This window comes from Acinonyx jubatus, chromosome E4, assembly GCF_027475565.1.
Source record: "Acinonyx jubatus isolate Ajub_Pintada_27869175 chromosome E4, VMU_Ajub_asm_v1.0, whole genome shotgun sequence".
NCBI classification, from domain to species: Eukaryota; Metazoa; Chordata; class Mammalia; order Carnivora; family Felidae; genus Acinonyx; species Acinonyx jubatus.
This window is the reverse complement of record NC_069395.1, coordinates 7,430,576-7,444,136: the sequence shown is the minus strand read 5'-3', so window position 1 is coordinate 7,444,136 and position 13,561 is coordinate 7,430,576. Positions and strand designations below refer to the sequence as shown.

The 13,561-nt window shown below is 46.1% G+C and overlaps 1 long non-coding RNA gene across 1 annotated transcript in view; it reads right to left on the bottom strand.

Annotated features, from left to right (window-relative positions):
- The window catches only part of LOC128313065 (uncharacterized), a 38,586-nt gene extending 26,193 nt beyond the window's left edge, over positions 1-12,393 (bottom strand). Inside the window, exon 1 of the long non-coding RNA XR_008293226.1 lies at positions 8,833-12,393. This is a non-coding gene — a long non-coding RNA (uncharacterized LOC128313065). The remainder of the gene's footprint in view (positions 1-8,832) is intronic.
- Positions 12,394-13,561: the final 1,168 nt, after the last annotated feature.

Genomic DNA, 13,561 nt, shown 5'->3' with positions numbered 1-13,561 from the left:
ATGAGTTTAAGACCTATTGATGTGGATACTTGAACTCTCCAAGTCTGTGTGTCCAGGGAGCCGGGTGTGTGTGTGTTGGGGGGGGGGGGGGGTGGGTACTGGGGAGGCAGAGGAAGTGTGGACTTCTGTCTGAAGCTACTCTTCATAAAGCACCAGCAACGTCAGGAAGCCAGATTCCAGTTGTCCAAAACCAGTTCCCTTTCCCCCTTCCCTGTAGACGCTGGTCACCTGCCTTTGTCTCTGCCAGTGGCTTCTGTTGAAAACAAGACAACAGGCTCCAAGCAGAGAGTCGCTTACCCCATGTCACCCCACGGAGATATGACTGTCTCTCCCGGAAACGGAATCCTAACCCTGCCGATCAGGAATGACTCATCAATGCTACTTACTTAGAGCATCAGCCCGATTGACTCCTGCCATCCCCTGAAGGAAAGTGACCCGCCAGAACCAGCCCACGCTTTGGTCCCGTCCAACTTCCTTGATTCTGTTCCCGGCTGCCTACGAGTACAGAACCTCCGAGCTCCTTTCTATCTGCGGGACTGGGTGCTGCCCGATTCAAATCCATTTTCACTCAAATAAGCTCTTAGAATTTCTAATGTGCCTCAGTTTATCTTTCAGCAGTTCCCATTAGGACTCCCTGAGTGGCTCCCTTAAGCATCTCCTCCCCACTGTCCCACCCCTACTTCCCAGTTCTCTCCTGTGTGTTTATCCCATTTAGAGCTGTTTGAGCTTGAGATTTGACCCTTCTTTTGTTCAGAAAATCAGCAGCCTCCTGCCTCCTTGTATCCAGGCTGGTGGTAAATTGGGACTATTGTCTTCCTGAGTCCTTTGGAGCCACTCAGTTCTGGGAATCCGTTGATGCTGTATTTGCATATGTATGTTAGTGAGCATCCAAACATCTCATCTGTTTTCTTCCTTTCCTCACTAGTATTGATCATAGATTTTTCAGGGGCTTTATTGCTGGGTGCTCCTTGGTATCTGGCCCCAGCATGTAATACAGAGCCACTTCCTGGGGCTGAGAGAGAGAGAGAGAGAGAGAGAGAGAGAGAGAGAGAGGAGGGAAAGAGGAAAGGGAAGCAGTGTCCCCGGAAGAGTAGAAAGTTCCAAGAGCCTGTGCAGCCCTACACCTTGACTGAGACTTAGAGGCAGTGGGGGATGGGGGAAGGGGAATGGGGGGTGCGGTGTGGGGGGATGCTTTCCCAGAGGTCCTAGACCTCCATCCTTAGCAGGAGTAAACATCATGGCCATTATGTTTATCATGAAAAAGGCCTTTCTGGATGGCAGGACCTCAGTGACTTTATTCCCCCCAAATCAGAAATGATATTATTTTTACCCCAAAACTAGAAACTGTCACCCACTGCATTTGTAGGACCAAAATTAACTTGTTTACTCCTTTGTCCACTCAAATGAACACAGAACTGGCATGCCTGACACAGAGCTGTGAATGGGCGAGACAATTATGCCATTAGCAAAAGTGGGGAGGGGAGGCACATGGCTATTTGTGAAAGAAAAACAAATCTGTAGAAGGCACCAGACTAGGAGTCTGAGCTGTGTGTACCCCAGACCTGGCTCTGGGGCTCCAGAGGTAAGTGAGCTTGGCCCCAGACTCTCTCCTCGGGACCTTAGCTGCCTCACAATTATGGGTAAGTTGTAAAATCTCTAAGCTCCCCTCTGTAGTTTCAAGGGGGGAGTCTCTGGGTAGTCACAGTGAGAGTTCATGTTCCAGTTAGGTTCCAGGCACGGGGGCTAAGCATCAACCAGATGTGGCAAGCAACCAGAAAGGGCACATTCAGGACCGAAGGTCACGTCCTCTAACTTCCAGGCTTGTGTTTTGCTCACTCAAGACTTCGCTTCACACCTCCTCCCTTTGAGAGTCCCCTGACCCGGTCGTCACAGGGGTCTGGTGTCACTGGCACGAGCTGGAGGGATACGTCAGCCCCTGAGTGACGTCTCCCTTGCCAGGAGCAAAAGTAGGGGCACAGCAGAAAAGGACGGACACATAAGGAGCAATCCAGGGAATCGGGTGTTCTTAGGAATAAAACTTAGACCCTCAAGGACAAGAAAAGGATCATTTTAATGTTTAAACCTCCTTCCCTTGGTCTGGGGCACAGCACCTGACTCACCAGTTTCCAGGAACACACAGCTGGGGGCAAGCCCTCTGTCCCAGAGGGGCCACCATGTACCAGAACTGTCTCCTTGGATTCCCCAGAGCAGTGGGGCTGGAGCAGTTCCCTGGGCCATCCTCATAAATGGGTCACTCCCTCCTCCTTCTGTACCTATTTCACAACTTACCAGCATGGTTTTATGTTGGGTCGCCAATCAACCTTAAGTCTTTCGCCATCATATCTGCCCAGTGAAATCTCAGTCCTGTGAAACGCAGCCATCCACTCCCACTACACCTGCACCTACGAAGCTGAATGCCGCTGATGGGAAACACACGCACACGCATGCACACGCACACAAGTGCTTTCCTTTTATTTGGGGGTCGTTGTTGTGGCCATCCTACCCTGAAGACAATTCAGCTAGCGCCCAGGCGAATTCACTTGCTCCTTCTCCACAACTTGGAGTCCATTCTTCCTCACTGTAGTACACCCCCACTCCCGCAAATACCCCTTTGGCTCTTCCACCATCCATTCCTTCCTCTCCACTGGATCATGACCATCAGCATACAAACCTTAACATCATGCTTTAACATCATCTGTCTCAGAAAGGAAACAAGCCAAGTCCCCTCAACCCTGATTTCCAGCAGCTTCCATCGCATTCCTTCGCTCCCGTTGGCAGTCAAATGCCTCAAAAGAGCTGCGTGTGCCCACGGGCTCTCCGTCCGCACGTCTCCTCCCCTCCTCAAGCCATTCCTTGGGCATTGGCCCACATCTCCAAGCCCTTCAGGGCGTTTCAAGGTCAACAATAACTTGCATTTTGCAACTCAGACTGCTGTGTGCACCTTATTCAAATTCGGCCCAGCATTTGACTCAGTTGGCCACACCCTCCTTCTTTTAATACCTTCTTCCATGATGCTTTAGAATATCACCTTCACCCCATCTTCCTCTGACTTCACTGCCTTCTCAATCCCTTCACTGACATCTCTTTTCTCTGCAACAGCCTTAAATGTGATCGTGCTCACAGAACCTGAAGAATGTGCCCTGTGCCTTGCTCTACGTTTCTCCTCAGATGATCTTCCTGGGTGCTATAAATAATATATATATATTTTTTAATACATATTAATAACATATAATCGTTATGCTTTCATATATATGTATATACATACACCTATACGCGTATATAGGTGTGTGTGCAAATATATATTTTTTTCAGAACTTCCAAAAACATGTTTCCAGGCTGGACTTGTCTACTGAGTTTGTAAATGTAAGCGTTCATTCGGCAACCCGGCCCCCCTTAGATGTTTGATGGTACCTCAAACGGGACACAGCCACAACACGGGTCTTATTGTCCTACCCGCCTTAGCCTTCCTCACCTTAGTGAACAACAGCATCATCCACTCAGTTGTTGAGCACAAAACCCAGCCGTTATCCTTGGTTGCTGTTTTTCCTTCATGCCCCACGTTTAATTCGTCAGCATGTAATGTCAAAAACAAGTACTTCCAAAATATATCCAGGACTCAGTCACTTCCCACTACCTTCTTTGTAATGACTTGATTCCAGAGTGAGTGGATGAATGAATAATGTGATGGTACCTACAGAGAAAAGAGTGTTTGGGAAAATATTTTTCATTGTTCCCCTGGTGTGATGTCAGATCAGCATGAAGAGAGAGTTTATGAGATGTGAGCTCCGATATCTATATGCATCCTGGAAGAGGGGTCATGCCGTTGCCATAATTCATCGGGGCTTTGGCTGAAAACAAATTAAAAATTGAATCGAGGCAGGTTCACAAAGAAATGTTCAGAAGTTTGGAACCCTGTTCTGTTTAACCTTATATTTCTGTATACCGCTGATATCGGGCTCTTTAGAAGGATTGACTTTCTTTCCTGAGGTTTAGTTAAGACAGCATTCTGACACTTCTATTTCCAGAAAACTTAAAGATACAGAGACTAGATTTACCCTCTCCGCCGAAACAAATACATACACAATATATGAAACGCCAATTTTGAAAACATTGTATATCAAGCAACAAAGGACAGGGCAATCTCAGAAATAGGAAGCAATCTGAATAAGTCCCTGTGGCCGTCCCAGTCAGTCGGCAAGGAATCCCGGTGACCTGTTCCGATAACAGTGATTAACACGCATATACGACACTATGTGCCTAGCACTGCTGTGAGTACTTTGTGTATAAGGTCTTAGTCTCTGCCTCTGTTTCCACGTGGCCTTCCTCCCTGGGAGCTGTTGTTATGAACTGTGTGACTTCTTCACATTGCTGCAGCCTTGAAGATTTTGCCCCATCCTCTCCCACATCTTTCTCAGCTCTGCCAACCCCCACCACCTGCCACACACTCAAGAAATCTTACTGACAGAGGCAGAGACTGGAGTTATGCAGCCACAAACCAAGGAATTCTGGGATCCACCAGCAGCCAGAAGAGACAAGGAAGAACTCTTTCCTGGGGCATTCAGAGAAAGCACGGTCTTCCTGACACCTTGATTTCAGACTTCTAGGCTCTTCTTACAGGGGAATAAGTTTCTGCTTGTGGTATTTACCAAGTTTGTGGCAGTTAATTACAGCAGCCTTGGGAAAACAGTGCAAATTTGGGGTTTCAGTGCCTGGAGCTAAATTAGTTTTGCCTGAGGGTTTTTAAAGCTATCTATCTCTGAGCGCCCCAGACTGGCCCGTGTTGTTTGGTTCTTCTAGTGGTTTTCTAGTGTTCCAGAGCCATACAGAAGGATGTGGAGCTACAGTTAGTGGGTTGTCAGAGTTTTGTAAGACAGCAAGAGGAGCACCACAATCTTGCAAACAAAAGCTTTGACTTGGCCAACAGTTGGCCTCGATGGTTGGATTAACTGGTTCTACAATTGGCTCATTTTCCTCTACTGTCACCAGGGACCACATTTGAAAGTAGGAAGAGAATATACAGCTCTTTGGCTCTTACTCTTCTTCCACAGAGCAGTACCTTTCTTTAGCTCAACGATCTCCCGTTAACACCTGGTTCAGTCTTTATGTTGTGACTCAGTAGTTTTTAGCATATTCCATACCTCGCTGACTTCCGGTCAAGATAGCGTTGTGAAAACTACTCTTCTGGACAAGTTGGATTAACAAGGACTGATTTACTCTCCTCTGGAAACAAATGAAATGCCACGCAAAATACATGAGACAACGTAATTCAAGATGTTAGCTGTGAGACAACAGAGGAGTAGGAAACCTTGGAAACACGAAACGAATGAACTAAGTCCTACGATTTCCCCAGATTGCTGCCTGGATACAGTACCTGGGCTACAGCATAGGGAGAGGGAGCCTGGACTGACAGTCTCTAGGGTGAAGAAATGAAGCTAGAAGTACAATTAGGCTAAGGCAGCTAGAGTTTTCAGGGAAGAATCTCAAAGAAAAGAGAACTATGTGGGGACGGAACATGGAAATCTGCAGAGTCCTCTTAAGTCTTTAACTCACTACTGATCAACAGCTATGTTTATGGAAAGTAGCAAAACCCAGGGAAAGATCGACCTGAAGGATTAGAAGGACCAATTACTTATCCTCAAAGAGCCAAGTATATTGCCTGTTCCCACCAGCCAGAGTAGAAAATCTCCTAATTGATGGGCCATCAAGTGGAGTACTCAGAAGAGTCTGTCGCTGCTGTGGGGAAAAATCAGGCTAGACTAGACATGTTTCCACCCACCCTAAGAAAGCTTAAATGCAAGATCCAAAAGATTTAAACTATTTCTGAATAATAAAACTGCTTTGCCAAACAAAGTTCAAGAAGATACTTTCAGGAGTACAAAAACTATCATGCAGAAAGTAACAACCACAGAGTCCGGCATTCAGTCAAAAGTTCCCTGACGTAAAAAAAATCAGGAAATGTGACCCATAATGTAGATAAAGAAATCGACTGCAACTGACGCAGAAATGACACAGATGATATAATTAGTGTACAAGTCATTACAAGAATATTTAAAATGTTTTTGTAATTTCAAAAAACTAGAAGAGAGATTGAAACCGTAAGTTAAGATGTGGAATATCGTTTTTACAAAGACATAGATTGGCCTTTCAGACACAAATTTACAATATATAAAATGGAAATTAATTGAATGGGATTGACAGTAGATTATATATTTCGCTTAGTAGCCAAGTCCTACTAAAATGGAGGTTGCATTCTTTAAAAACGAAACAGAAGTTAAGGGGAGCTTGGGTGGCTCAGTTGATTAAGGGTCAGATTCTTCATTTTGACTCAGGTCATGATCTCCTGGTCTGTGGGTTTGAGCCCCATGTTGGGCTCTGTGCTGATGGCATGGAGCCTGCTTGGGATCCTCTCTCTCCCTCTCTTGGCCCTCCCCACCTCTCAAAATAAATAAATAAACATTTTTTAAAATAAAAATAAAAATGAAAGAGAAATTAAAAGGAGGATACACTGATGGGCTCTAGACCCCAGAAGAAGAGTAGAGAGGGCATAGTGAAATGTACATTTAAAGAATTAATATCTGATCACTTTTTGTACTTGAGAAGAGCCCCGAATCCTCAGAAGGCAGACAGATCCCCTCTGAGTCCTTGATCAGAAGGCCTAGTATGATTTTGAATTTTATTGTAACCCCTCTGACGTTTTATTCCACAGCGTGCCATGGGTTTCATTCTTTCCCCAGTGGCTTGATATGGGAAATAACTTGTTAAAAGAATTAACACAGTGCCTGGCACATAAGGGCTAAATAAACATTAGTTCTTTTCACTATTGTTATTATTTTCTACACCAGATCTTGTTTTCTTTCTAACAGTCTGCACTGGAATCTAAACTGTGTTCATCACAGGAGTTAGAAATAGCAAATAAATGTCTTCAGCACAGAGTTTCTTTCAAAGTTCTAGGCTCTTTTCAACTATATAGTTTTTTACATCGGCCCCTAAATGTCAACCTGAACTCAAGATCTTCCCCCCTCCCCCCACCAATTAATTCTTGCTTCTCTTCCTCCTCCTCCTCCTCCTCCTCCTCCTCTTTGCTTCTCAGTGAAAACTATCACCCACCCAGTTTCCCAAGCTGGGGAGGGAGGAGGTCTCTTCCAGTCACCACTGTGCTCAGTGGACTCATACGTCCCATCCCCACTGACAGTCCACCATTCAAACCTACATCACTTCCCAGGAGGTCTAAGGAGCTGCCTTCCAACATGTCCCCTGTCCCCTGTCATGACGAGAACAAACTCATTTTCTACACTGTCCCGGGGTCTTCTTTCTGAACCATGTATCTAATTCTATAACTCTCTTGCTTAAAATATTTTACTGGAGTCCCACATTTGCTGGATAATGTCTAAACGCCCTGACATATATGCAAAATCCCTCCTGAATTGGCCTTAGCCTCCCTCTCTTCATCCTCCAGAACTGCCCCGCTCACGCAGGGTAAGTCTGGGCAGTAGGCAGGAGACATATTCTTTTTCTTACTCTACTGATGTTTATATATGGCATTGTGGCTTGTAGGGGATGAAAACTGAATCTGGCCGGGCACACCATCTCCCCCTCTGGACCTTTGCTTCATCATCTGTGTGGGAAAGAGTTTGGACTCAATGTTCTTTCCAACCATAGCACAGAGTGCTTCTCTATTCATTACTAACAGTTATCCGTGTCTTATGGTATATGCAGTGGAAAACTTTCTGAAGGTGGCGATTAATAGATGGGGGAAAAGGTCACCGAAGAAGAATGTACCTATGTATCTTTAAGGGTGGAATAGCCTCTCATCCATGTAGAATGGTTTACAGGAGGCTCTGCTCTGTGTCTGCACATAATAAGTGCTCAACAAATGTTTGTCAAGTAAATGAAGTCTACGAGCACTTTACGCCTTCCCAGCTTACAAAGCACTTCATTCTACATTCAATCGTTTGACTCTACAATAGCCTCACAAAGTGGCTGGAGCAGCTATCTCAATTCCTTTTTCTAGACCCAAGAAACCGAGCCTCAGAGCGTTTAAGTGACTATGCCAAGGTCACAGAGCCAGTAAATGGCAGAGCCAGGTCTCAAACTGAGGGCTTTTAGCTCTAAATCCTGTGTTCTTTCCCTGGCATTATGCAAGCCTCGTAATTCTAAGATACACTCCTGAAATAACACAAAGGACTCAGCCAGGCTCCTTCTTTGTTCCCTTGACCTCATTAAAGCTTTAAATGGAACTTGTCCTCACAAACTTAGGGCGCACCATCAAATCCGTCTGAGTTTCTAGGGCACGTAGCAACAGCTTGCTTTAATCTAATAATTGGCTGAAGTAGAACCACAGAAAGGACATAAAAAAGGCAAATTGTTATTTTTCAAAACCAAGCCATTCCCCTGCTTAAAAGGTTCACAGCGTTTTCCTTTTCCAAGAAAATATTTATCCCTCTAAAAGATTTCTTCCCGTTAACAATATTTTTACAGCCTTTGTGATACTTTTACAGCATTTTAGATGCTACCTAAATACTATATATTTCAGGAATGGAACCATTACATTAAGAACGCTGCATATGTTTAAAAGTGTCTTTTATGAGGTTTATTAAAAGAAGCCATAAATTTCTGAGAAAGGTTTAAGCCATATTACATTGATCTCACTTCTCATTTAAACAAAATGTAAAATTTAAGTAAAACCTTGATGTGGAATGTAAACTCGCTCATATACCCTGAGCTTACTCATTCACACGTGCCACCTCCGAAATATTAAATCATCTATGAACCACTCCATTTCTTTGAGTGTTTTCCAATCACAACAAATAGCTTTCCGGTGATTGCTTGTACCTGTTGAGTTTCTCAGATTCATTCACCGTGAGTGAGGTGCTGGCAGCTGGATACAAAGTAGGTTTTTAAAACCACTCCTGGCGATCTGCAGCCCAGGATAGCTCTTCCGGTGCCATCCCCTAAAGTGAATTCATATGCAAAAGGTAGGTACTGTGATTATCCCCATTTTATAGATGGAGACACTGGGGCACGCAGAAGCATGGAGCCATTTCCCGAGGTCACCTAGCTCATAAGGAATACTGTCAAGATACGAACCCAGCCAGTCTGGCCCCAGATGCCCACAGCCCAGGCTTTGCCGCGAACCTGACACTCTTCTGCCTTCTCCTTCGTAAGGTGGGTATGAGGATTAGATGAGATAACACACACGCATCATTTAATACAGGGCTAGACAGCACTCAACAGGATGAACCATCACTAACATCCACCCTTATCACTATTAGCTAGTGTACCTTAAGGCTGGTTGTTATTTTACCAGGGCCTTCCTTTACAAGGGCCGAGGCAAATTGTATTGTGTGCCCAAAATTACCCTCGTAGCCTGGCCCCTGTGAAATGAAGTGGGCGCTGATTGCCTAGCAAGGAACTAGAAGTCACAAAATGAACAATATAGGGGAAAAGGGTGGTTCCAACATGGAAGCATTTAGGACTCCTTTTACAGGGTCTTTGGGCCTTTGAGGCACCCGCACACAGCCTCCTTGAATTTGAGAGGGGCACCTCATCTTTCCACCCAAGTCCCGAGACCCTCAATTCAGAGCAGTTGCTATTAGTTTTGCCTTTGAGGCGTTGTACTGGGATGGGCATTGCTTCTTCTATCTGGAATGTTCTCCTCTCACGTGTCCCCATGAAAAACTCCCATTCATCCTTCAACACAAAGGTCCAAATTCCCCTTCTTTACAGACTTTATTGACACTTCTTTAAAAATATATTTAAAAGAGCGTATTATACCTATACTCTCGCAGGCCTATTCCTCCCACTCACGTCTAGACTGGGAACTGTTTGAGGAAAAGGACCATGCCTTATTCGCCTCTGTATCCCTCACACTAAGTCTGGTCCAAAGGAAGTTTTCTGTACGAGATCTGATAAGAAGATGAGTGCACGATGACCCCTGTGGTGTCTGCCTACCTATTTCACCCCAAGGGCTGGTCATGTCAGCATCAAGAGCCAGAAAGAAAATCACTCACCCACTATGCCATGTCTGAGCTGAGATCTATGGAGATCATGGAGCAAAACCTGAGTCGCTGAACTTCGACCTTTCCCGGTCCACCGAAAATAGGGCTATAGGTTCAAACTTAGTTGCCATAAAGCCAGCCCCAGTGATGCTGCCTCTTGCTGCCTGAAGGTTTTTCCTGTGCCACAAGGTCCCCAGGTCCCCGTCTTGAGTTCCTCTTAAAGTTAGATCTTGGTGGCTTCTGGCAACCATTAGTCACATGCCTTCTCAGAAATGGTTTGAAACACTTGGAAATTAATAGGTGCTCCCTGACAAAACCTAAGCCAAAGAAATCAAATCTAGGATTTCTAGGAAACAGAAAGAAAATTGCTTCCATCAGAGAGCCACTCTGGAAAATATTTAAAACTTCCAAGTACGTCTAAAGACTTAGGAAAGGTGATCGTGAGCCCTGACCCCTGTACATTTCACAGCCTACTCACGCTCTGCTGTATTTTTGTATTTTGAAAAGAAAGCCTTTTGTATACCAGTTTCCTGAAGGGATCCTTAAGTGGTAGACTTGAACTCAGACATCTCACCCAACTCCCTATGTAGCAGTGACATCTACTGGGGAATATTGTCACTTCGGGGCTTCTACGTTTGTATTGTACTAAGTTAACTTTAAAAAACCGTTAACTCCTTCGATCTTTGTAACAACTCTCTGATCTACATTTGCTCATAAGGAAACTAAGATTCAGAGAAATGGAATGTGACCCAAGGTCACACAGCCACCATGCGGCCGAGCTGAGATTTGAACCCAGAGCGATGTGACTCCAGGGTCTGTGTTCTTAACCGTGAAGACCTATCGCCTCCTCTACTGTTCAGGTTTCGCACTTTGAACATGTCCACGATCTAGCATTTTGCACGTTGTTGCTTCTGAACTCACGTGAGTATACGCCTGTGTCCCCGGCAGCCCTGTCCTTCTCAGGGCATCACCTGTGCCTCGTCCATGTTTGTCACATTGGTACCTGGTGCAGTTCCTGACACAGAAGAGGCACTTCATCAACAGCTGTTGAATAATGTTGCATCAGTGAACGAATGAATGAGCAAAGGTCCTAGTGGATGTGGAGGGTAGGTACGCAGTAGGGAGAGAGAGAGAGAGAGACAGTAAGGGATGCTTGGCTGTTCTCTGCAGAGCCTCTATCCTTCACACTGTGGCTTTCAGAAACACCCACAAATGAGAGCAGGAGTGTCTAGAGCACAAGTCTGGTCATCCTTGAGATTTTTAGAGGCTCCGCCTGGCTTTCAGAATTGAGTCCCCGTTTCCCAGCTTCCAGACTTTGACATCGCCTTAGGCTAGAAGACTCCTTTTACCCTGCAGCCTGCTTCCTCCTTTGCCGGAGAAACTTGTATTCATTTTTCACGATTCAGACATCTCCTCCAGGAAGCTTCCCAGAGGTGCCACTCGGGGCTGTAAAACAACAACGTCACGGGCAGAGGAGGTGTTGTGTGGTGCAGTAAAGTGGCCTGGGACTGAGTCAGCCTGGCCTTTGACTAGGTACGTGACCTTGCGCAAGTTACTTAATTGTTCGGCACCTCGGTTCCCCCCATTTTCTAAATAGGATGATGTCGGTAGAGCATCCGACTTAGGCTCAAGTCATGATCTCACAGTTCATGAGTTCGAACCCCACATCAAACTATCTTCAAGAAAATAGAGGCACGTGGGTGGCTTAGTCAGGTGAGTGTCTGACTTTGGCTCCGGTCATGATCTCACGGTTCATGAGTTCGAGCCCCGCATTGGATTCTGTGCTGACGGCTCAGAGCCGGGAGCCTGCTTCGGATTCTGTGTCTCCCTCTCTCTCTGCCCCTCTGCTGCTCATGCTCTGTCCCTCTTTCTCAAAAAATAAATAAACATTAAAGAAAATAAGGGTCTTGACAAAATAGGATAATGAAAAGAGTATCCGCTTCACAGCGTTGGAAGTATTGACGGAGTGAAAAAATGTGACAAAAATCCTAAGAAATTTAAACCTCTCCCAGTGGCTGTGCACAGAAAGAGGAATTTCAGTGTTTGTGGTGATTATCATGATTGCGGTCTATTTCCTCCTTTCTTTTCCGACCAGGCAACGAGCTCCTCAACTAAGACTGATTCTGCAATGTCTGTCTAGTGGTCTGTGTATCTGCCCTCCGTGGGTCCCATCGTCCTGCAAGACAATGCAATGTCTGCAACTAAGACTGATTCTGCATTGATTCTGCAGGGCCTAGAAAGTGCTCACTAGGAAAAGTCATGTGTAGGAGAGGGAGAGAGAGGGGCAAAAAGATGGAGAGAAATATGCTCGGTTCTACATGTGGTTATGGAGTCCCTTAAACACATTGGGAGCCTAAGAGCAGCTCTGAGCAAGATGAGGAGTGAGAATGGCACAGAGAAGTGTGCTTTGTTGTGGCCTCTGTCCCCTCTTCCCTGTGTTTGGTTCTGTGAGCCAAGTTCAGCCATATTGCTTCACACCCCCATCCCTCCCTTTCTCTAAACCATCCCCCACCAAGACATCTTTCGAAAGTTACAGCCCCTTCCACACATGGAAAACACATTGAAGCCATTCTGGATGGTCATTACAAAGAGACAGAAACCAAAGCGATATGATCTTGGGGGCCAGGCTTCATAAGCTGGGTGGGGAGCCTCTCTGAGGGCTCAGCACAAATAGCCCTGGAACCCACATGGCTTCCTACGGCTCCTCCTCAGTGGCTGGGAGCTCCAGCACTGGAACCAGTCCTTGGTTTAAGTCATTCTGTTTCCTGAAAGACCCCATTGAAAATGCAAAGACATACTCAAGAAGGCTAACCTCATTTACGCACGGGAAGGATTTGTTGTTTCCCCTGGAAAGTGGACCTCTTGGAAATCTGAGGGAATGAGCCAGTTCAGGTCATGGGGGGAAGGAACCCGAGCTGCCATTTAATGAACACTTTGTACGTGCTGTTAGCCTTCATGAAAAATGTCCTTGGGAGCATTTCACTAGTCAGTGTGGTCTTCGAACGCTGGGGCCAGGTGGTCAGCTTGACTGGTGGTCCTGTGCTGACGAGAGGGGGTGAGCCGCTGAGGAGACAGAGGGCAGGTCAGAAGGAGGAGCCATGTGGACGGTCGGCCAAATATCTCCAAAGTTAAGCTCACAGTGGACAGTATTACAGCCTTTCAGGGTAAGGAGACGCTGCTAGTCAGAGGACAGAGTGGCACAGCCACTCAGGGGCCATTCTTACCCTTCACTGTGTAGCCACAGACTAACATACGTGCCGCGAATCTCACTCTCTGTTTCCATTAAAACCCATTCCCAAGACGAACCGAGTGAGCAAGGTCTTTCCAGGGAGGTCGTGAGGCCCGTCTGCCTTTTCCCACCCCCGGAACAGAACAGGATCCTGGGGATAGAGGACCCAGGTAAATCCAGACCTGCTCTCAGATTCCCAAACCCCAGAGACCCTCCAGTAAGCCTAGTGGGGCAAATCCCTGAAGTCCTGCCCCTCCCTAAAAGGCCCCTCCCTGGGCCCTTGCTACTTTCTCTTTGTGGGCCTTCATCTTCTCTCCCTGGGGACCTCGCAGGA